This window comes from Myotis brandtii, unplaced genomic scaffold, assembly GCF_000412655.1.
Source record: "Myotis brandtii unplaced genomic scaffold, ASM41265v1 scaffold21, whole genome shotgun sequence".
NCBI lineage: Eukaryota > Metazoa > Chordata > Mammalia > Chiroptera > Vespertilionidae > Myotis > Myotis brandtii.
Window position 1 is genome coordinate 73,547 of NW_005357846.1, and position 23,229 is coordinate 96,775.

General features: G+C 43.5%; 1 long non-coding RNA gene across 1 annotated transcript; it reads left to right on the top strand.

The window, feature by feature from the left end:
- Positions 1 to 914: 914 nt before the first annotated feature.
- On the top strand, positions 915 to 13,457 carry LOC106726002. The gene is made up of 3 exons (XR_001362019.1): positions 915 to 1,028; positions 3,437 to 3,509; positions 13,401 to 13,457. It is a non-coding gene; the product is annotated as an uncharacterized LOC106726002 (long non-coding RNA).
- The last annotated feature ends 9,772 nt before the right edge of the window (positions 13,458 to 23,229 follow it).

A 23,229-nucleotide genomic window follows, 5' to 3' on the forward strand; every position in this document is an offset into this window, starting at 1 on the left:
GCAGTACTTACTTAAGCAGGGCTCTGGTGCCTGCTGAGTCTGCCCCTTGAGTGTGTTGTTTGTGGAGGCGGTTGGGTGGTGATGCTTCTCCATGTTCTGATGCTGTCTCCTGGGTGCACTGGCTCTGGGGCTTCCCAGAAGGTGCAGGCCAAGGTCAGCTGCCACTTGTGTTCTACCTGGGCCCACCTAGCATGAGCTATAAAGTGATTTGCTCATGGCTGCTTATTGTGCTGAGCTTGGAGGTGCCCTGGCAAGGCCATGCTGCAAACTAAGACTGGCTGCTGCTAGTGCTGTGTCTAGGGTCACTTAGTGAGAGGTACAGGGCATGTTGAGACCAGATGCTGCTTGTTTGATATATTTTAGGAAAGTCTGAAGCATGAGTCAAGCCAGGCCATTCAGATGGATAAACCACTAAAACAGCCTTGGGTGGGCTTGAAAGTTGGCTGGAAGGGCAGAATTCTCCCAGACAGAAATGCTGGCAGAAGCCATTGTTCCTTTGCTGAACCCTACCTCTGTAGGGTCAGGTAGGCACTGTATCTGATCTCCATCAACTTGGCTAACACTGTTGGTCCATCCCTGGTTAATCCCCATGACCCTGCCCCACTCAAGCAGCTTCCGGTGGCTTTTCCATACAAAGGGCTTACCTTGGCTCATGCTGTGGAATTTTCTAAAATCTATCAAAGGTTCACAAACTTCAAACAAGAAGCATTTGGCTTTGGGACACCTCATACCTCTTGCTAAGCAGTCCCAACTCCTGGCAGCCTGCCTCAGTTTACAGCGTGATCTCTTCTGGGTACCTCCAAGCCCACTACAAGTACCAACCATCTGCATATCATTTTGTAGCTCATACCAGGTGGCCCTGATTTGGGCACAGGCATCAGCTGACCTAGGCCTGCATTTTCTTCCAGGAGGCCCCTGAGGCAGTGTACCTAGTGGACATCTTCAGACCACATTGAAGCACCAGCCAACCTCTCCCACAAGAGACACACTCAAGGGGTGGACTCAGCAGGCACCAGAGACCTTCTGAAGTAAGTCCTGCTCCTGTTCCATAGGGTGGGTCCCTGCACAATTGATCCTCTACAGTGGTTGAAGCCAATCCTCTCAGCTAGTTGGCCTAGGGGTAAATCTCTCCCCTTGAGGTGCCAAGAGCAATCAAGGCTCAACAACAATAGGGGGTGTGCACAACCCACATTGGGGGAGGGGGGCACATCTTGAGTGCTCAGCTTGGGTGATCAAGGAGGCTGTGCCACTGGACGCTACAAAACACCTACTACATTAGGCCACTCTACCAAGCCTGGGAGACGTAGCAGCTCTACCTAATACATAGAAAAACAAACACAGGAAGGCTGCCAAAAGAAGAAGAGTGCTGGCCAGGTGGCTCAGTTGGTTGTAGCATTATCCCATACACCAAAAGATTGCAGGTTCAATTCCTGGTCAGGCCACATACCTAGATTGCCGGTTTGATCCCTGATTGGGGTGTGTATAGGAGGCAACTGATCGATGTTTCTCATTGATGTTTCTCTCCCTTCCTCTGTGAAATCAATAAAAATATATTTAAATATATTAAAATGAATAAATAAATAAGTAAATAATAAATAAATAAACAAATAAATAAAATAAGCAAACAAGATGGAAACAAATTCCTAAATACAGAGTTAGGCAGTTGTCGGATGGGAGGGGGTTTGGGAGGATGGGTGAAAAAGGGGAAGGGATTAAGAAGTACACATTGGTAATTACAAAATAGTCATGGGCATGTAAAATATCGCATAGGGAATATACTCAACAATATTGTAATAACTATGGCCCCAGTGTCCAAAATTTAGTTAATAGTAATGTACCAATATTGGTTCTTAGTTTTGAAAAATGTATTATGGTAATGTAAAATGTTTACATTAACTGAAATTGGATGAGGGTATATAGAAACTCTCTGTATTATTTCTGCAACATTTCCATAAATCTGAAATTATTCTAGAAGAAAAATTTCTTTTAAAAAAATCTCTTTCTGATCCTCACTTAACAAACTATTTGAATTATTTTTAGGTAAAAGAAATTAAGCTACTAACTGTCAAAAAACACATTTTCTAAATATCTAGAACAGGCATTTACTGTCTATTCCTTGAACTTATATGTACAGAGTTTTTACTTGAGTACTTTGCACTTGATGATATGTTATTTTAATAACAATCCTCAAATAATTTCATGGATGACTGATCTCATCCACCTCCGCCCTCCTCCAGAGCACTTAATGCAGTGTGCTGCAGGAAGTAGGCAATTCAGAGCTTGGATTTCTCTGACTAACCAACTGACTCAATGTGCTACCTGTAATTATATTTTAAAATTTATTCCGAGCAGTTCTAGGAATTCAAGGGGATAAAGTCAAAATCAACTAACTATTCAACTTAAGTTTGCATAAATTGTCTAGAGTGAATAGACTTCATCAAAACTTGTCAAAATGCAGAATTTGTCAGTGGAAACCAGAATATCAAAATTTTTAATCATCCATATGAAATACACTCGAGGCTGAAGGTGAATAGTTCATGGTGAAGTTAACATTTCTAAAATAAATTTTGGGCTGAAAGGAAAGTTATCAGTCTTATTTCTTTCATGCTTTCTGTTTTATTGTATTTTGTTTTTTAAAGTACTTAAGGATAACACGTTATCTTGCTCTGGCTATAGATATATGTTGAGAAATTCTGAAAAAGGCCTGTAATAGAAGAAACTATTTATCTCCCTTATCTTTTTTGGTAATATGTATGTAAACTAAAGCCAAAACTACTTTAAAATACCAAGACTTATGATACATATAACATTAGAGATTCTCAAAGTCTTTCCAATGTATCATCTGAATCCTTCTAAAATTTTTTATTTATAAAATAAATAAAATTTATTTATAAAAATAAAAGTTTATAAAAATTTTTTAATAAATAAACTAGAGGCCCAGTGCACGAATTCGTGCACGGGTAGGGTCCCTCAGCCTGGCTAGCAATCGGGGCCAATTGAGGCCATCTCACCCAGTCCTGATCGGGGTGATGGGGGCTGGTCGGTCGGGGAGGGACCATGGGAGGGACCATGGGAGGGCTCCAGGGTGTGTCCAGCCCTCTTGCCCAGTCCCAATTGGTCAGACCCCAGCAGCAAGCTAACCTACCGGTCAGAGCATCTGCCCCTTGGTGGTCAGACACTTAGCATATTACACTTTTATTATATAGGATGCAAGGCAGGAATGATCCCGACTTTTCCAGTGGGAAAATAAAAATTTGAAGAGTTTAAAAACAGCACCCAGATAAACCAAGAATCATAATTCTTAGGCCAAAGCTCTTTCAACTAATCATGTGTCATGTACTTAGATTCATATTATTTAGAATGAATTGTTAAGTGAACAATCCCATACATCTGCATATACTCATTTTCTTTTCTTGATTCTGCAATGAATGTTCAGGAACAAAGCACTTGATGAAGTGCAATGTGGATCCCTTAAAAGAGGCAGATGCATGAAGTTTGGAGAAGTAAATGTAAGAGCAATATTTTTCATTTAACCATTTCAACCCATGTTTCTATTTCAGAGATGGTAGAGGTTAATGCAATTTTGGCAAAATAAGTTTAAGTAAAAAATATGTATATTTGATGCATTGTTTTCCATATATATAATTAAACTATGCTGATTTAACTCAGGGGCTCACAATTATAGGAAGTGGGAAAGAATTATCTTTATGATTTCCTGAAGTGAGGTACTAAATTGAAAATTATTTGGTTGACACAATTACAAAATTATTGGTCATAGGCCAGGGAGAATTTTGATTTTTCTTCCAGGTTTCTCTCTCAGGAATAAAATAGTTTTCAAATATTTGGACTAGATTTCACATTGAAATCATTCATAGGGAGATTTCATATTGGGCTGCCATTTGAATTACTAGGACACTGTGCCTCTAGCCTTATACAAAATGAAGATGTACCTAATGTACTTTACATAGCTGATAAAAGATACTATTTCATATTTTATCTAAAACTAGCATAAACATCTTAGCATTTGTTGAGAAACTAACATCTAGCATAGAGTGGTCAGGGTTTGATATTCTAGATAAGGAAACACAGTGTGTTATATACAGAGGAACATTGTATTGTCATATCACACATTTAAATAGGAGTCATGGTATTTATCCATAGGCATCTTCACTAAAAATGGAAGTCTCCCTAAACTTGGAAATGTACTTAATGAGTATAACACATTTGTCCATATACACTATTAAGTAAGATGATTCCATTACTTATTCATTTATTCTAGAAATATTTCTGAACCCTCACAATCAAGCATGGCATTGTGAGGAAGCCAAAGAACAAAACACAACATAAGGCCCCTTTCTGCAAGGACTTTAAAATATAATGAAGAATCAGAACATACAACATAAAATCTTATACCTCAATTCAGGCATTAAATAGCACTGGAAAAGAACTGTAGAAGTTAGAAGATTATATCTATCAATAAGTACTGTGGTATTAAATAAAAAGGGAGCCCTGGTTTTGGGAAGTAATGTATTTTAATGGTTAGGAACATAGGTCTGATTTTTAAAATCTTTATAGTACACTAGTGGCCACTGCATGAAATTCGTGCGGGGGGGGGGGCGGTGGCGGGGGGGGTGGGGAGGGTGTCCCTCAGCCCGGTCTGCACCCTCTTCGATCTGGGACCCCTGGGTGGATGTCTGACTGCTGGTTTAGGGGACATCCCTCTAACAATCCAGGACCACTGGCTCCTAAACACTTGCCTGCCTGCCTGACTGCCTGATAGCCCCTAACTGCCTCTGCCTGCCAGCCAGATCGCCCCCTAACTGCTCCCCTGCCAGTCTGATTGCCCCCAACTACCCTCCCCTGCTGACCCGATCGCCTTCAAGGCTTTTATTAGTATAGATATAACCCTTCAGAGAAAATTTCACTAACCCTGCTTTACAATAAGGGTTTGACGATTGAATCACTGGGGCCAGACACCAAGATTTCCTTTCTTTGAATAGTGGAGGGAATAATTATCTTGTCTTTAAGTTGCCCTGAACATCAAATGAGATAATGACATAGAAAAATATAAAACCACCATATAAAGACAACTATCTTTTATATGTACTGGAAAGACAATAAAGCGGTAAAATGAAAAACACTTTTTATTCTCCCCCTTTCTTCCTTTACAGCCTTTATTTGAACTTTGAAATTTATAAAAATTTCACTCCTATTTTCATTTCTTTACATTCAATATTATTTTGTATTATTTTCAGGTTTTATATTAGTTACAGAATAGTGGTTAGGCAATCATATACTTTACAAAGTGTTCCCTGATATTTCCAGTACCACCTGGCATCATACCATCATTACAACACTGTTGACTCTATTCCCTATTTAAGTGACAATACGTTTACAGGTTCCTTCCAATCTTTGTTTTGTGTTGCTCGCCCTTCCTTTTCTTTCTCACTTCTTCCCTCATTTTCTGTATATAGTATCTCAATTGGCCCTCAAAGCTCAGCGAAGGCACTGGGACACGCTTAATCCATTTTACAGAGCAGAAAACTGAGGCCAATTCCAGTTGGCTGCGGAACTTGACTCAGTGCGCAGGGAGCCCTGACAGCCATGCTTTCTGCCCTTCCTAAGGGGCAGCTGTGGGGCAAACAGAACAAACCCCATCAGGCTTCCAAGCCCCGTTCTCAAGCACCTCTTCATCGCGGACGCTCCACATTCTTTCCTCTCCCCCGCTCCCGCCCCCATTCTTTACTGTCCCCCCTTCTCTGGAGCAGGTGGTAGGCTTTGAACTCACGCGCAGGGGTGCGCCGCAGTGGGGCAGGGCGGGCGCAGGCTTGCTTTTGGGCCAAGGTGGGAGCAGGAGTCATCGCCTCTGAAGTGCAAAGGCTGCCCGGGTGAGGCCCGGCGCCCGGAGCTTCTCTGAATCCCACCAGTCAGTTGGGTACCCTGCAGTGTGGCACCCCTCCACTGAGGTGGCACCGCCCCTCAACCCCCGCCTCAGGCTGCGGGTCCGCGCCCCTCCGCCCAGGCGTCCTTCCATACCCCTTGTTCCCCGCCGGGCCGACCCACGTCTTGGGGCCACTGCAGAACCTAGCTCTCCGCAGGTGAGGCAGATCCCAGCCTGCTGCCCCCTGCCCTGGCCTGAGCCCCCTCCGGTGCACCCCACCTCGCCAGGTTTTTGCCTTTGATCTATGGCATTGGTGACAGCACACTCCTAGCAAGCCTGGTACCCAGAGGGGCACAGGGTCAGTTCTTTGCCCAGAATGTTAGAGGTTGCAGTTGCATTTGCAGATGTTGCCCAGAGCCTGCTGGTGAAGGCAGCGCCTGTGTGGAGTGTCCTAATAGAGAGCCGGTGCGGCACCGCTCTGCGCCCCTTGGGCCGCCGCCTCCTGGCCGGCCATTTCGCCAAAGCCTCCGCGCTCGCCCAGGAGTAGCCCCTCAGGCGGCACTACAGTTGGCCTCCCACTGCTGCTAGGTCTCCACCCTCACCTGGGTCACCTCCTTTCTTCCACATTCGGTCTTCATCCATCCCACTCTCCTGCAGTTTTTGTGCTCCAGGCTCGAAAGAAAAGGACCAAGGCCAAGAAGGACAAAGCCCAAAGGAAGTGAGTCTTGAACCCCCACATCCCATTCTCTGGATTTCCTCCTGCACCTTCCTCTGTGTCACATCTTGAACAGGCACCCTGCAGCCCAGCCACATGGCCTCCTGGCGGCCTAGTAGAGTCGGTCTCTGCGAAGCTGTGGATCTGTGGCCAGAGGCCCCGCCTGGGTCTCAGGAACCCCATGCCTGCTGGAAAGGGCTGTGGAGGAGGACCGGAGCTCATCAGTCATTAGCTCCCCAACTCCAAAGGAGGCACCACAGACTCACATCCTGGCAGCAGGCCCCACTCCCCTCTCCCGCCTGCCCACCTCCTGCCAAGCGGTCGTGACATTACAGAGTCCCGGCCTAATTTGCATATTCCTCTCTTATTCTATAGGACTAGAGGCCCGGTGCACAAAAATTTGTGCACTGGCGGAGGGGGAGTGTCCCTCAGCTCCACTTGTGCCCTCTCACAGTCTGGGACCCCTCAGGAGATAACGACCTGCTGGCTTAGGCCCTCTCCCGGGTGGCAGAGGGCAGGCCCAATCCCTAGGTGCAGCCCCTGGTCAGGCTCAGAGCAGGGCCGATTGGGGAGTTGGGGTGCTGCCCCCTGCCATGCACAGAGCAGGGCGGATCGGGAGGTTGCGATGCCACCCCCAGTCACGTTCAGGGTAGGGCCGATTGGGGGGTTGGGGCACCGCCCCCTGTCACACTTAAGGCAGGGTCGATGGGGAGGTTGCAGCGCCACCCCCTGTCATGCACAGAGCAGGGCCGATCAGGGGGTTGGCGATCAGGGGGTTGGGGCGCGGCCCCCTGTCACACACAGAGCAGGGCCCATCAGGGGGGTTGGGGCTCCGTACCCTGTCACACACAGAGCAGGGCCCATCAGGGGGGTTGGGGCTCCGTACCCTGTCACACACAGAGCAGGGCCCATCAGGGGGGTTGGGGCTCCGTACCCTGTCACACACAGAGCAGGGCCCATCAGGGGGGTTGGGGCTCCGTACCCTGTCACACACAGAGCAGGGCCCATCAGGGGGGTTGGGGCTCCGTACCCTGTCACACACAGAGCAGGGCCCATCAGGGGGGTTGGGGCTCCGTACCCTGTCACACACAGAGCAGGGCCCATCAGGGGGGTTGGGGCTCCGTACCCTGTCACACACAGAGCAGGGCCAATCAGGGGGTTGGGGCACCTTCCCCTGTCACGAACAGAGCAGGGCAGATAGGGAGGTTGTGGCCCCACCCCCTATCACACACAGAGCTGCAGGGCGATCAGGGGGTTTGGGTGCTGCCCCCTGTCACGCTGCTCCAGGGGCCAGGAGACCTCGCGTGCTAGGAGGCCTTGCAGCTCCGCTGATCCAAGTGCCGGGAGGCCTCGCTGCTCAGCTGATCCCGGTGTTAGGAGGCCTCGCTGCTCTGCTGATCCCGGTGCCGGGAGGCCTCGTGGCTCCGCTGATCCTGGGTTTGGGAGGCCTCACGGCTCTGCTGATCCCGATGCTGGGAGGCATATTACCCTTTTACTATATAGGATAGAGGCCTGGTGCACAGGTGGGGGCCGGCTGGTTTGCCCTGAAGGGTGTCCCGGATCAAGGTGGGGTCCCGCTTGGGTGCCTGGCCAGCCTGGATGAGGGGATGATGGCTGTTTGCAGCTGGTCATACCCCCTTCAGGGTGGGGGTCCTCACTGGGGTGCCTGGCCAGTCTGGGTGAGGGGCTGAGGGCTGTTTTCAGTCTGGCGGGTGACTGAAGCTCCCAACCTCTCCTTTTTTTTCTTTTTTTCTTTTATTCTGGGGTTTATTTACCTTCTATGGCTGTCACTGGAGCTGAGAGCCGGCTTTAGCTCTGAGGCTCTGCTCCAGCTCTGAGACCTCAGCTGCTGAAAGCAGGTATCTGGTTTGTTTGGCTCCTATAATTGAAACACTGTTGCAACTCCAGCTCGGCCGGCTGGCTGAAAGCATGGGGTTTGTTTAGCTTCTGTTATTGCAACATAGTTGCTTAGAGTGCAAGCTCAGAGCCCAGCAGCCGTAGGCAGGGAACCTTGGCTTCCTCCTTCACTGGAGCAAGCAAGCCTCCTGTTTGCTTCAGCTGCCTGGCTGCTGGCCGCCATCTTGGTTTGCAGTTAATTTGCATATCGCCCTGATTAGCCAATGGGAAGCATGTCGGAGGTACGGTTAATTACCATGTTTGTCTATTATTAGATAGGATAATATTATTGTCTATATTCATTATACTGTACTTGGATCTCTATGACTTATTTACTACTCATTGCAAGTTTATTCTCTTAAACACCATCACTCTTATCTTCTTCCCCCAACCCAATGAATAGTAAGTAAGCCAAGCAATATACTAGATGCAGAGTTCAAAACACTGGAGATAAGGATGCTCAATGAACTGAGTAAGAACCTCGACAGCATAAAAAATGACCCATCAGAAATGAAGCATACACTAACTTAAATGAAGAATAATTTACAAGGAATCAACAGAAGAGTAGATGAAGCTGAGAATCAAATCAGCAATTTTGAATATAAGGAAGCAAAAAACACCTGATCAGAACAGGAAAAAAAGAAAAAAGAATCCAAAATATGAAGATAGTATAAGGAGCCTCTGGGACAACTTCAAGTAGACCAACAATCACATCATGGGGTGCCAGAAGTAGAAGAGGGAGAGCAAGAAATTGAAAACGTATGTGAAAAAATAATGACAGAAAACTTCCCTAATCTGGTGAAAGAAATAGGCATACAAGTCCAGAAAGTGCAGAGAGTCCCAAACAAGATGAACCCAAAGAGGTCCACACCAAGACACATCATAATGCAAATGCAAAAGGTTAAAGACAAAGAGAAAATCCTAAAAGCAGCAAGAGAAAAGCAGTTAGTTATCTACAAGGGAGCTTTTATAAGAATGTCAGCTGATTTCTCAATAGAAACTTTGCAGGATAGAAGTCATTGGCACAAAATATTCAAAGTGATAAAAAGCATGGACCTACAACCAAGATAACTCTACCCAGCAAAGCTGTCATTTAAAATGGAAGGATAGACAAAGAACTCCCCAGACAAGAAAAAGCTAAAAGAGTTCATCACCACCAAACCAGTATTATATGAAATGTTAAAAGGTCTTCTTTAAGTAGAAGAGGGAAAAAAAGTTAAAAAAATATAAACAATAAAATGTCAATAAATACACATCTATAAACAATTTAATCTAAAAAGTGAAATAGATGAACAAGCAGAACAGAAACAGACTCATAAATATAGAGAACATTTTGATGGTTGCCAGATTGGAGGGGTATTGGGGAGATGGGTAAAAAAGATGAAGGGGTTAATAAGTACAAATTGGTTGTTATAGAATAGTCTTGGGGATGTAAAGTATAGCACGGGGAATATAGTCAATAATATTCTCATAACTATGCATAATATCAGATGGGTGTGAATATGTGTTTGTCCTGTTTGTTCTATTAATTTTTCAGTTCCTTAAAGGTCCCGCTATTGAAGTGGCTTTGAATAATTTCTTAAGTCCTGATAATTACATCACCAAAGAACCTAAATCCTGGAAATAAATAAGCTCAGGCAATATTCTTAGGGTCTATTCTATAAAATGATCCACTCTATAAAACCAAGTGGTTCATCAAAAATATGATAATATTTTGGAGTATAAACTTTACCACTACAGATATGAAATGAACATAAATAAAAATCAGCAAATACTGTTGGCAGAAAATGGTACACCATGCTTGCATGGAGATTAAGTAAGATTGAATATTCGGAAATTCTAATGGAAAAAAAAGTGGTCCTACCAAGACCACTTTTCCCTCCCCACTGATGTTCTACCCTTAGTAGAGAAATACTGCCTTAGTAAAGATTCTGAATAACTACCAACTACTATGCCTTCTATATACAATTCCAAGCAGAATGAGCCCTTGGTGAATATTGGTGTCTTACTGGAAAATTCACTAGTTCATTCAACAACCATTTATTCAGAAACTACTCCTCCCCCCACCCCCCCAAAAGCTCATAGATCTATAGGGGATTCAAGCATATAAAGAAATTATTACAACACAATAAAATACATTTTAAAAATAGAGTCATGTGCAAGATATATAATGGTGATACCAAGATAAAGAAGAAAACGTGGTGGAGGAGAGGATGATAGGTATCAGAAAGGCACGAAAAGTGTTTGAATTGAGTCAGTGAGTTCCAGGTAGACAAGGAATAAGGTAGGTAATTTCAAGCAGAGGGTGTTGCCTGTGTAAAAACTCATAAATATGAAATAGGGTAACCTGTTCAGGAACAGAAAATTGCATGGGATTATTAGGACATAAACTGCAGGGGAAAAAAGGAATTGAAGATTAAGCTGGAGGGATAGGCAAGGATAAGAATATGAAGGAAGTTAGAGCTTTATTGGACAGAATAGGGAGTCAATGAACAGTTGTAAGGAGGGGAGTTCCACAATAAATATAATTGAACTCCAACTTCTTCCAATTGATTTTCACAATATTAAAAAGTAATAAAGCATATGATATTTTTTATTTATCTAAAGTGGTCATCTGTAGTGAGCATATATTGTTTACATTTGCCCAGCATCCATTCTTTCTTTAATTTTTTTTTGTAATAGCACTTTGATTTTCTTTTGGGGGTGGAGGCTTAATCTTTTCACAATGTCTACAATCTCCTACAACTATCCAATAAGTTATCCTACTCTCCTTAGCTGAAAGTTGAACAAGAGATCTGAGCAAGGTTCCTTCAATTCCTCCAGGAATTTAAATTTTGTAACAAACGAGTGACTCAAGGATGGGAAAAGATTATAGCTGATCCACTTGGTGTCAGCACCCTGCCATGGTCAGCAAACTGCGGCTCGCGAGCCACATGCGGCTCTTTGGCCCCTTGAGTGTGGCTCTTCCACAAAATACCACGTGCGGGCGTGCATGTACAGTGCAATTGAAACTTCGTGGCCCATGCGCAGAAGTTGGTATTTTGTGGAAGAGCCAGTATTTTGTGGAAGAGCCACACTCAAGGGGCCAAAGAGCCGCATGTGGCTCGCGAGCCGTGGTTTGCCGAGCCACAGTTTACCGACCACTGCCCTAGAGGAAGCCCTACTTCCTGTTACTCAGGTCACCAAAATGACCAGAATTACCTTAGTCTTTTCCTTTTTGAAGCTAGGTGCTCCCAGATTACTTTTGATTCCTTGAATTTTCCCATAACCTTCCAATAAATTCCATTTTGCTGAGGTAATACAGTCTCAAACCAGGTTTGGTTTGCTTCCAAGCTAAGAACCATAATTTATACATCACCTATGGGCAAGACCTTTACCTACTGGAATTAGCTGGAAATTTTGTACTAAGGTTGTTGCACTTTACCAGTCCAGCAGCTTTTTACTGTCTGGGTCTTGATGCTGCATTAGTATGCCGGCAAGAGGTGGGCTCAGGTTTGCTTTGCTCTCAGAACCTGCAGTCCTTCCTCTCTCTCCTCCTCTTCTCCCCTCAGCCACTACCCTGGAACAGAGGGAATCTCAACTAGTGAAAGTCTTCTTCCCCTTATATTTCTGACCAAGACACTTTTTTTATGTTTAACATCGATGCTTTCACACCTTTCACAAAACCACTATGTTCTCCTAAGGTTCAGGAAGAGTCATAAGGGACTTGTAGGCCTCTTCTGCTTTCTACCTCGCCCCAAAGCTACTCAGAGGCAATAAACACATAATTTTTTAAGTGCTTGAATTGGGAAGCAGGTTGGAGGCAGAAGAAAACTGAAAAAACACAAAAGAGGAAGGTAAAAGAAGTTAGTACTTCAAAATACTTCAGTAGTTTAAAAATAAAAATACTTTTCAAGATACCTATTATTATTATTATTATTATTATTATTATTTACTAGAGGCTCAGTGCATTAAATTTGTGCATGGGGGGTGGGAGGGAGGGTCCCTCAGCCCTACCTGCACCCTCTCCAATCCAGGAGCCCTCAGGGGATGTCCTACTGATGGCTTAGGCCTGCTCCCCATGGTTCTCTGCTCTCTGCGGGGCCTGACTCCAGCGGGGCTGAGAGGACTGGGCGCCGCCATCTTGTGGCTATGGGCGCTGCCATCTTTGTGTTGGAGTGATGGTTAATTTGCATATTACTCTTTTATTAGATAGGATTGTATTTTTATTTGTATATTTTGTGTTATTTTATATATTACTCACGGATGGAAAGCGTACATTTATTACTAGATATATTGGGTTGTTTCTCTGGGTAGATAGAGGCTCTTCTTAGTCACTGTAATGACAGCAATGTTTATGCCTGTGTCCAAAGATGAACAATCTTTTAAAAAAAATTTACCTTTATTATTGAAAGTATTACAAATACCCCCCTTTTTTCCCTATTGATCCTCCCTCTACCCGGCCCTCCCCAGGGCTTCACCACACTATTGTCTGTGTCCATGGGTTATGTATATATGCTCTTTGGTTAATCTCTCCTGCCCCCACCCCAGCCAGTCTATCCTATTCACTGTCTTGTGGGTCATCCACAAGATATTGTCCTTAGTAATCTTTTTCATGCATATTTTCTGACCTCTGGCATTCAAAGGTTTCCTGTATGTTTTTATGTAATATCAAAGCCAGGAGGTGGAATGTATGGGGGGGTGCAATAAATGACTGGGAATGTGTTAATATGTTTCATAACTGGAATTTATAATGGTGGACTTTTCTTCTTAAGTCTCCATCTCTGCCACATTTTGAAATAATTTTTACCAGGTCATACAGATATTTTCATAGAACCAGGGCTCAAGGGAGATAAATGATTCCTCCTCTAATCCTGATCACACTCTCATTCTCCCTTCTCATTTCATTCTTTTTCCTTTTTTATACAGAAACTTGGAATTTTGCAGTACAGAGAAAAAGGAGTAAAAGAGGAAGAGAAAAAGCAACAAAAGAAGAAAAAGCCATTACCAGTATGTGGAATCTAATGAACAAAATGGAACCAGAAACATGGACACATGGAACAGACTGGCTGGTGCCCAAGTGGAGGGGGATGTTACTAAATAAAGAAGGTGAAGGGATTAGCTAAAGAACATATAATATATGTCATATATGCATACCCCATGGACATGGACAGTAGTGTGGGAAAGGCCAGGGGAGGGGGAGGCAGGAGTGGGTGGAGGTGGGCAAAGAGAGCAGGTGGAAAGGGGAACACCTGCAATAAGGCCAACATTAAAAATGTTTTATAATAAAAAGGAAGAAAATTCTAGTAAAGGAAGCTGAAGAGAAAGAGGAAAATTTGAAAAAGGAGGAACTAATGCTCATAAAATATTTTTAAAATATTCAAAAGCAAATGACTAGAACTAGTCAGCACAAAAGTGTCACTTATCCCTCAGTCTCTCTTTTTAAAATATATATTTTATTGATTTTTTTTTACAGAGAGGAAGGGAGAGGGATAGAGAGTTAGAAACATCGATCAGCTGCCTCCTGCACACACCCTACTGGGGATGTGCCTGAAACCCAGGTACGTGCCCTTGACCGGAATCAAACCTGGGACCCTTGAGTCTGCAGGCTGATGCTCTATCCACTGAGCCAAACCAGTTAGGGCCATCCTCTCTTTTTATATCTGCATCCCCACTACCATCCATCTCTCCCTCTTCCAGCCTTTCTTATCAGGACATTTTACAAAAGTCTTAATAGTTTTGGGCATGTTTTTTTTCAATATACATATTAGAGCTATTGCTTGTCATTACATGGGTGCCTCTAATTATTATTATTATTTTTTAAAAATATTTTTATTGATTTAAGAGAGAGGAAGGGAGAGGGAGAGAAAGAGATGGAAACAGTGATGAGAGAGAATCATTGACTGGCTGCCTCCTGCACGCCCCCTACTGGGGATCGAGTCCACAACCACAGGCATATGCCCTGAGTGGGAATAAAACCATGACCTGGTTTGTTTCTCGATGCTCCACCACTGAGCGACACGGGCCAGGCAAGGGGGCCTCTAATTAAAAAGAGAACTGCTTCTAACTGCTTTATTAGTAGTAGTTGTCAAGTCAGCCTTCTTGCAAGAGACTACCTGAGAGGACAATCCAAGAAGGAATCAAGGCTGAATCCACCTCTTACTACTGTCCTCAGGATGGAGGTAAGCTTCTGCCCTGGACCTCATAAAGTCATATTTTATTTTGTTCTGTGTTTCTATTTTAATGATCTTTACCTGCATATTGTTGGTATTATTTAAAAACTTCTGTTTAGCTTCAGCTATTTTCTTGGATATGAATGTAGTTTATGATAATACAAATGATACTTTTCTTAAGAGAGATGGCAAACAAAGCTTAGTTCATTTCTTTTATTATAGGTTTGCCTTCTAAGGAGAGGCCGCACTGAGATGAAGGTAGCATTATTTAGGCTAGCAAATGTCATTTGCTTGTGGTGTTCTGGTATTTCTTTCTTTCTTTTTTTAACTTCCCGGTATAATAATAAATCTTTTTCCTTTCATCCCGTCAGCTTAGAAGAGGAGAGTGAGAGGTGGCTTCCTCCAATGATGGGACCTCTTTCTTTGGAAAATTGTTTTAATAATTACCCAGGCTTTGATGTCTGTGTTTCCATATGTGTTGCCATTCCTTGATGCTAGAAGTGATTTCCCTCATAACCTCTTATCCTCATAACTTTACTTCCCGGAGGCAAAGGACATGCTCTGAGCCTGACAGCATTATGAAACTCCTGGGCTTGTCTGGCCCATCCCTCCAGAGTGCACCACCTAGGACAGGACCTTATGAAAATGAAGTTGCCACTGACTGGAAGTCAGTAGTGATCTGCTGGGTTCAGATGAACTCAAACAAGCATGGAACCCCGAAGGCCAGGCTGTGGAAGGTCATCTCTGAACCTCCTTGAAGTAAGTTTTCAGACAGATTATTACTTATTTAGTGTTGGTTTCTGAGGCGCCACTTCATTGGGTTTTTAAAAGTTTGATGCTCGGCATAGAAGCACGAGGTCTCTGAGGACCTCGCTGAATGAGGGTGATCATTGGCAGACTCTCCATTTTATTTTTTTCTCTTTGAGCATAGAAGCACGAGGTCTCTAAGTTGAGGACCTCGCTGAATGAGGGTCATCATTGGCAGACTCTCCATTTTATTTTTTTCTCTTTGCAAAAGTGTCTTTTTCCTTTGTTGATATTTTACACAAAGTGTTTGGTAGAAACCCTTCCAAGAAATTACTTCCCAAAAAGAAAAAACAGAGTTGAAGGGCAATGAAGATGAAACTCAAGGACAAATTTATAAAATATATACATTCTAGTTTAGGTTTTAAATGGCTCACATCTCATCTTTATACTGTAATTTGTCTGATTCTCACATATTACCCCAAATATTATTTATCATTCATTCAACAAACATTTATTAAATTGGGCAGTTTGAAAATAAAGAGGGAGAGATTTCAACCAGAATATGAGCTCCATGAGCATGGGATTTTAGTCTGTTTCACTCACTCTTGTATCTCTAGCACTCAGAACAGTGCCTGGCACATAGGAGACAATAAATATTTGTAGATGAATGAATGAATATTAGCGTGATTTAAAAAATCATTTTAGAGTAAGAGATATAATAAGTATGTTGGACCTGGAATTGTGACTATCATAAAGCCTATCATTCAGAAAAGGAAGACTTGAAGCACACAGTGTCAGAGGAGGTACGCTACTCTATGTTCAGAGTGGGCAACTAACTATTTAGTGTTTCAGATTGTTTTTGCCTCAAAAGAGGCATGTGGTTAAGTTCATCTTTTTATTTTCACTCTTGTTTAGAAGGTAAGAGGACTATGACATCTAAAATCAATGAGTTGGTTTCATTTATTAGTCTTTTCTTTGTTTGCTTAGTGTCTATCTTTAAGGAATTCCAAGGTGTACACCAGGTGGTTGTATTAAACCTCACAGCTCAGCCCAGAGGTTGTGAGCAGAGCCCGCCCTTGGGTGGGCAGTGTGTGCTTCTGCACACAGCTCCTCAGGCAGTGCAATCTGATCTCACTGGAGTGTTCATTTTTAAATATAGTTGTTTGCTATTTCTCCATTTCTGTAGCCTTCTTAGGGCCAGCAGTAAAGAGAGGGGTAATTAGATAGGGACCTGGGGTTTTGACAAAGGACTTACTTGATTGCTCCCCTCTGTCACCCACTTTCTTTCCTGCCTACGTAGCTCAGAATGCCCATTTCTCTTCTTTGCTCCTCCAGCAGCAAAGTAAAAGTGGGAACCGAATTCAGACTCGGCCAAGGGCACTCCCCGACTAGGAGGGCACCATCACCTCCCTTTTGTAGTCTTGGGAGCTGAGAATTTGGAGTGACTTTTCGGAAGTTACGCTGTGTCTGCTGTGGTGAGAGCAGCAATTCTGTCTGAGGCTTTAGCCATAATGCTGTGCTATAAAAAGCACATTAACACAGTCTTAATATTTTTATGTTGCAGCAGTTGGAGTGTTATGGAATTTCATTTTATAAGGACCTTCAGTCCAACACATAAATCTCTCTCAGGTCAGTGAGGCTTCATGTACATGTGTGTATAATTCACTCTGAGTTCATCCAAGGCAAACATTTCTAAGCCAGACGATTAAAAAAACACACGGTGGTGTCCAGGGACATGCACAAGATTGACAGTCAGGATCTCAGTTCTAGATCAGACTTTTGTTGCTAACCAGCTCTTTATCCAGAATGAGTCAAGACCCTGTGCTCATTTTCTTGGTTTATACACTAAGGGAATTTGCATGAAATGAACTGCAGCGGCACTGTTAGCTGTAATGTCTATTGGGGCTCAAGGCCCTTTGTCCCTCTTTTCTACTGTTTCGAATAATGGACTCTAAAGCATTGGAAAGAAGCCTAGCATCCATTCAGTAAACATTAGTGAAGTCTGAGCTAAATTGATCTAGACAACCTACGTAGTTTATAGAGGAGGAAAATGAGTGAACACAGAAAAGTCAAGGTACTTGTCTAGGTCACAAACCAATTAATAGCATAAACATGAGATTTTAAAAATCAATCATAATTTTTTTCTCTCATAAAAATGTTCCTTACTATCTTTTGGTGGTGGGATGGGTGGGTGTGGAGGGGGGGAAGGGAGAGGATTGTAGAAGAAACAGAAGTTTTCACAAAAAGATGGAACTATTATTTTTGCTAAATTGGCAGTGCCTATTAGGATATTCCTTGTATATCTCTGCTCCACACTCCACTTTGCTGCTCTGGAATGAGTGTTGAACTCATCACGCTCTCAGAGCTGGCTCTTCCTGACTTCTCTATATCTTTGAACAATGTCACTATTCTCCAAGCTTTATTCATACTTCAAACTTTAGTCATCTTTGACTCCTCCCCTTTCCTCGATGCATTGAAGCAATTGCTAAACTCCATGAATTCAATCTTTGCAGTATGACTTACATTGGTATTATTTCATTCCTATTATTTCTTACTACATACATCACATCAAGTCATATTTTGAGAGCAGTGAAGAATACAGGTTTGGAGTCAGGCAGAATAAGGTTTGAGTCCTAGTTCTGCCACTTACTACCTATGTGTCATGGCTCAATCTCCCTGTACAATGGGGATCACAAGTATATTGGCCTTAAAGAGTTGTGAGAATTAATGTCAGAATGTATGTAAAATACTCAGGAGAGTGCTTAGCACATAACAGTAATCACAGTAGTCTCCCCTTGTTCTCTGTTTTGCTCTCTGCAGTTTTGCTTACTGGTGGTCAACTGTGTCCTGAAATATTAAAAGCAAAATTCCAGAAATGAACAATTCCTAAGTTTTAAATTGCTTGCCATTCTGGGAGCGTGATGAAAGCTTGCGCTGTTCTGCGCTGTCCCACCTGGGTTGTGACTCATCCCTTTGTGCAATGTATCCACACTGCATTCACCCCATTAGTCACTTAGTAGCCCTCTTGGTTTTCAGATCGACTGTTTCAGTATCACAGTGCTTGTGTTCATGTAACTATTATTTTAGTTCATAACGGCCCTAAGTGCAAGAGTAGTGATGATGGCCATTCAGATATGCCAAAAAGGAGCCGGAGAGCGCTTCTTTTAAGTGAAAAGGTGAAAGTTCTCAATTGAAAAGGAAAGAAGAAATTGTAGACCTCAGTTGCTGAGGTCTACAGTAAGAACAAATCTTTAATCTGTAAAATTGTGGAGAAGAAAAAAGAAATTCGTGTTAGTTTTGCTGTCACACCTCAGACTGCAGAGCTATGGCTACAGTGCATGCTGTGGTTAGTAAAGATGGAAAAGGTATTTTTTGGGGTAGAGACATAAACAGAAAACTTGTTCCTACTGATGGCAGCATGTTGTGCCAAAAAACATTGAGCTTATAGGAAGACTTCAGCAAGAGATCTTTGAAATGAGTGGCACCAAGCCATTTACCAAGTAAGGGATGGTTACCCAGATTCAATAGATTTGGACTGAAAAATATAAAAATTACTCAAGAGAGAGAAAGACCACATTCACATAACTTCTATCACAGTTATTATAATTATGTTGTTATAATTGTTCTATTTTGTTATTAGTTATTGTTGTTCATCTCTTATTGTGCCTAATTTATAAATTAAACTTTAGCATAGGCATGTAAGTATAGGAAAAACATAGTATATGTAGGGTTCAGTACTATCCGTGGTTTCAGGCATTCACTGGGGGGCTTGGAACATTTCCCTTGCAGATAAGGGGGGCACTACTGCAATACTGGTCACCCCTCCTTGTCCACCCTACTTCCTGCTAGCAGGTTGGTCCTCTTAAAGCCCAGCTCTGACATTCTTTCTTTCTTCCATACTCCCAATGAGAGGCCTCACCTCAGGGTGGTTAAAGCTGTCTTCTGCAGCTGACTGCCTGGGTTACCATTGACTAGCTGTGTGACCTTGACCAAGTTTCCTAACTTCTCTCTGCCTCAGTAACATAGGAATAATAGCATCTTCCTCAAAAGGTTATTATGAAGTTTATATTATTTAACATTAATAGTTAATATTTTTAAGTGCCTGGCACACAGGAAGTCAATATCAATTTTTGATAAATAAAAACTTATGCTGGCTTCTTATACTTGCTATTTCATAAGCACGCTCTGTATTAATTTCTTTGGTCCTGCTGTTTCTTCCTCCTGGAATGCTGAGTGGTTTAATGGAAAGAGTACTTGCAGCCCAGGGAGTGGAGTAGGTTTCATTTACCTGCCAGCTTTGACTTAGTGGTAGGAGCGGCCTGAATTACTTGCGAAGCATTCTGAGGCCTAGTGTGGTTTCAGTGGGAGACTGGCTGATGGTGCCTCCAATAGGCCCCGAGGGAGAAGTAGACACCTCTTTGTATTTTGCCACAATAAAGCAGATGTCATAGTCATTTGTAAGAATTACAATGTTTTCATGATAAAAATATACAGTTCAGGGTGAGAGATAAATTTTCTTAATACTGAGGACTAAAGAAAAGAATCAATCCTGTGTGGCTCTTCATAAATAGCATTCTTCTGATTGCTTTATATACTTGAATTCATTTATGGCGCACATCACTCTCTGAGATAGATACTATTTTGTCCTCATTTCCTTTTTATAGATATGGGAGCAAAGGCACAAGGAGGTCAAGTAACTTGTATGAAATGATGCAATTAATAAATATTAGGGAATTTGAAACTTGGGTATCTAGCTCCAGAGTCTACCCTTTTGGCTACTATACTGTTACTTTTTAAAAACTGATTTTAGAGAGAAAGAGGACAGGAGACACACACACATACACACACACAGAGAGAGAGAGAGAGAGAGAGAGAGAGAAACATTGATTTGTTGTTCCACTTATTTATGCATTCATTGGTTGATTCTTGTATTTACCCTGATCAGGGATCAAACCCCAACCATGGCAGATAGAGACAATGCTCCAACTGAGCTAGCTATAGGACCAGGGCCTTTGGGTTACTTTTTAAGTAAATCTAATCTATATATATATAAAACCAGTGACCATAATGGCCATAATGACCATAATGACCGGTCGCTATGACACCCACTGTGGCCAACAAACCAGCTGATCAGGGGGTGGGGCCGGCTGGCCAACCTCGCGGCCCCTCCCCGCTGCCAGCCTGCCCCTGATCAGACTCTCCCACCCTGATCAAGAGCTGGCCACTGGCCAAATGTCCCCTCCCTTCCCCCTGGCCAGCTCTGCTCCTGATCAGCCAGCCCCACCACAATAGGCCCAGCCCTGATCACACCCCCCACTCCAATAGGGGGCAGGGCTGGGTGGCCAACCTCATGCAGCTCCTCCCCCTGGCCACCCTACCCTGATCATACCCCCCACCCCAATAGGGGGCGGGGCTGGCCAGCCAACCTCCTGCAGCCCCTCCCCCTGGCCACCCTACCCTGATCATACCCCCCACCCCAATAGGCCCAGCCCTGATCACACCCCCACCCCATCAGGGGTAGGGCCAACCGGCCAACCACCCATGGCCCTTTCCCCAGGCCGCTGGCCCCGATCAGCACCCCTCACCCCATTCTGGGGTGGGGCCGGCTGACCCACCTCCCACAGTCCCTCCCCATGGCCAGCCCCACCCCCAATTAGCTCCCCCAACCCCAGTTGGGGGTGGGGCCTGCTGGCCAATCACCTGAGGCCCTTTCCCCCAGCCAGCCCAGCCCTGATTGAGCCCTCATCAGGGTGGGCCAGCCAGCCAGCCAACCTCCTGCCATCTCCTCCTCCTGACAGGCCCAGCCCCTATCTGCCCTGATTGGGGCCAGGCCGCCAGACCCCACCTATGCACGAATTTGTGCATTGTGCCTCTAGTTTAATATGAAAACAAGGTACCTCAATGCAATTTGAGTAAATTTGATTCAGAACTTTCAGACAATTAATCTACAAAGGCCCAAAGGCTCAAATGTATGTCTCTCTGACAGCTTGGTCTGACCCAGCAGTGATAGTAACAATATCTCCAGCATGGATTTAAACCACCCCCTGCAGAGCTCTAGGGTTGCACCATTTTCTTCTAGAGTCTGAGGCCTGGTGGTGGTGGGTGTGAAGGGAATCTAAGCCTCCATTCCCACTTCAATCAGGGTAGCCTTATTTAACCTATTTAAAAAGTGGGATGCTAAGTAAGATTTATTTCGAAGAAAAAGATCTTTGTCTTTAAAAGTGAAAAATCACTGATCAAGAGAATCAATGGACAGCATATTATAGGGGCAACTATAATTAACTATTATTCCTGGTGAGTGAACAGCCAATGTGAGTTTTTTTGTTTTGTTTTTTATTGATTTCAGAGAGGAAGGGAGAGGAAGAAAGAGATAGAAATATCAATGATGAGAGTGAATCATTGATCAGCTACTTGCCCCCCACTGGGGATCAAGCCTGCAACCCAGGCATGTGCCTTGACCAGGAATCCAACCGGGACCTCCTGGTTCATAGGTCGATGCTCAACCACTGAGCCACACCGGCTGGGCCCAATGTGAGTTTGGCAGCAGTATGTACAAGGTTATATTTAAGGCAAGAAACTGGAGTGTAAATAATGTTGCAGTTATGGTCAGATACACATCCATTAATAGTCATTAGCTCAAAGGGCAACAATCATATTCTCTAACTGAAACTGGAGAGCTTAACCTGGACTCACATAATGGTCACTAGGATGTTCCTGTACTCAGTTGCTCATTCCTTGAGTTTTAATGATTTATATGTTGAAACAAAGTATTAGGCTTCCTTGTAAACTCCCAGTTTCCTTGTATTTGTTGATAGTCGGGAGCCCATGTTTAAGCTCTCTTACTCAAGCATAGTAGAAAAAAGTATTTTATCTGGCCTCAATGGATTTTGCAGTATCTTGAGTGTTCACTTTTTAAAAACTCCCTTTAATAGTAAAGCTTGCCAGGTTATCCTGAGATTGGAAAAGTTTCCTATAAGCTATCTTTCAACAAATTAAAAACAGGTCAACCTTGATTTGGAATAGCAAGGAGAATGAAACGGAGATAAGCAACAAGTGGGAGAGTATGCCTAGGACTTGTGTTCTCAGACACTTGGTAAGTGTTTTAAGAACCCGGGGGGGGGGGGGGGGCTAATATGCCTTGGTGGAACCAGCTTGTTGAAATGCAAGTTATTGGGTCACCAAGGGTCCTGGAGGAGGCCTGTAAGTGTATGCCTAAAAAATCACCTGTCTTCAAAAAAAATGATATCATCCTAGTAACAACCCGTTTTTAATTGCTTATTATGTGAAACTTAGCGTGAGTAGCTTGTTTGCCTTTGGGATGTGTTACTTTGTTGTCCTGTAGCGGCTTTCCCCTCCTAATTATGATTTTCTTTAGGAGAATGGCATTGAAAATGACTTGACTTTGAGAAGCACCCACAAGCCTGGGATGGCCCAGGTGGGTTTGGGAGAACGCTGATGGCAGGAGAAAGCCAGCCCGGTGTTAACATTCCATGTGGGAAATCTGCCTAACGGTAATGCACATGGGGAATGATTGAGAGCTGATGTTACAAGCAGAACACACTGCTCAAATTGATTGGTGACTTTGTTCAGCTGTAACTCTAATCTCCAAGGCATACCTCCTCCATCTCTTTATCTCTAAGAGTGAATTAATAAAACACCGATAGAGCATGAGAAGGTAAATCCTCAGCCCTCATCACCGGCACTGCCAACAAAGCCCTGGCTACCTGCAGACAATTTAAAACAGTGGTTCCCAAACTTATTTGGCCTACCGCCCCCTTTCCAGAAAAAATATTACTCAGCCCCTGGAAATTAATTTTTTTAAAAATTTTAATAGCAGT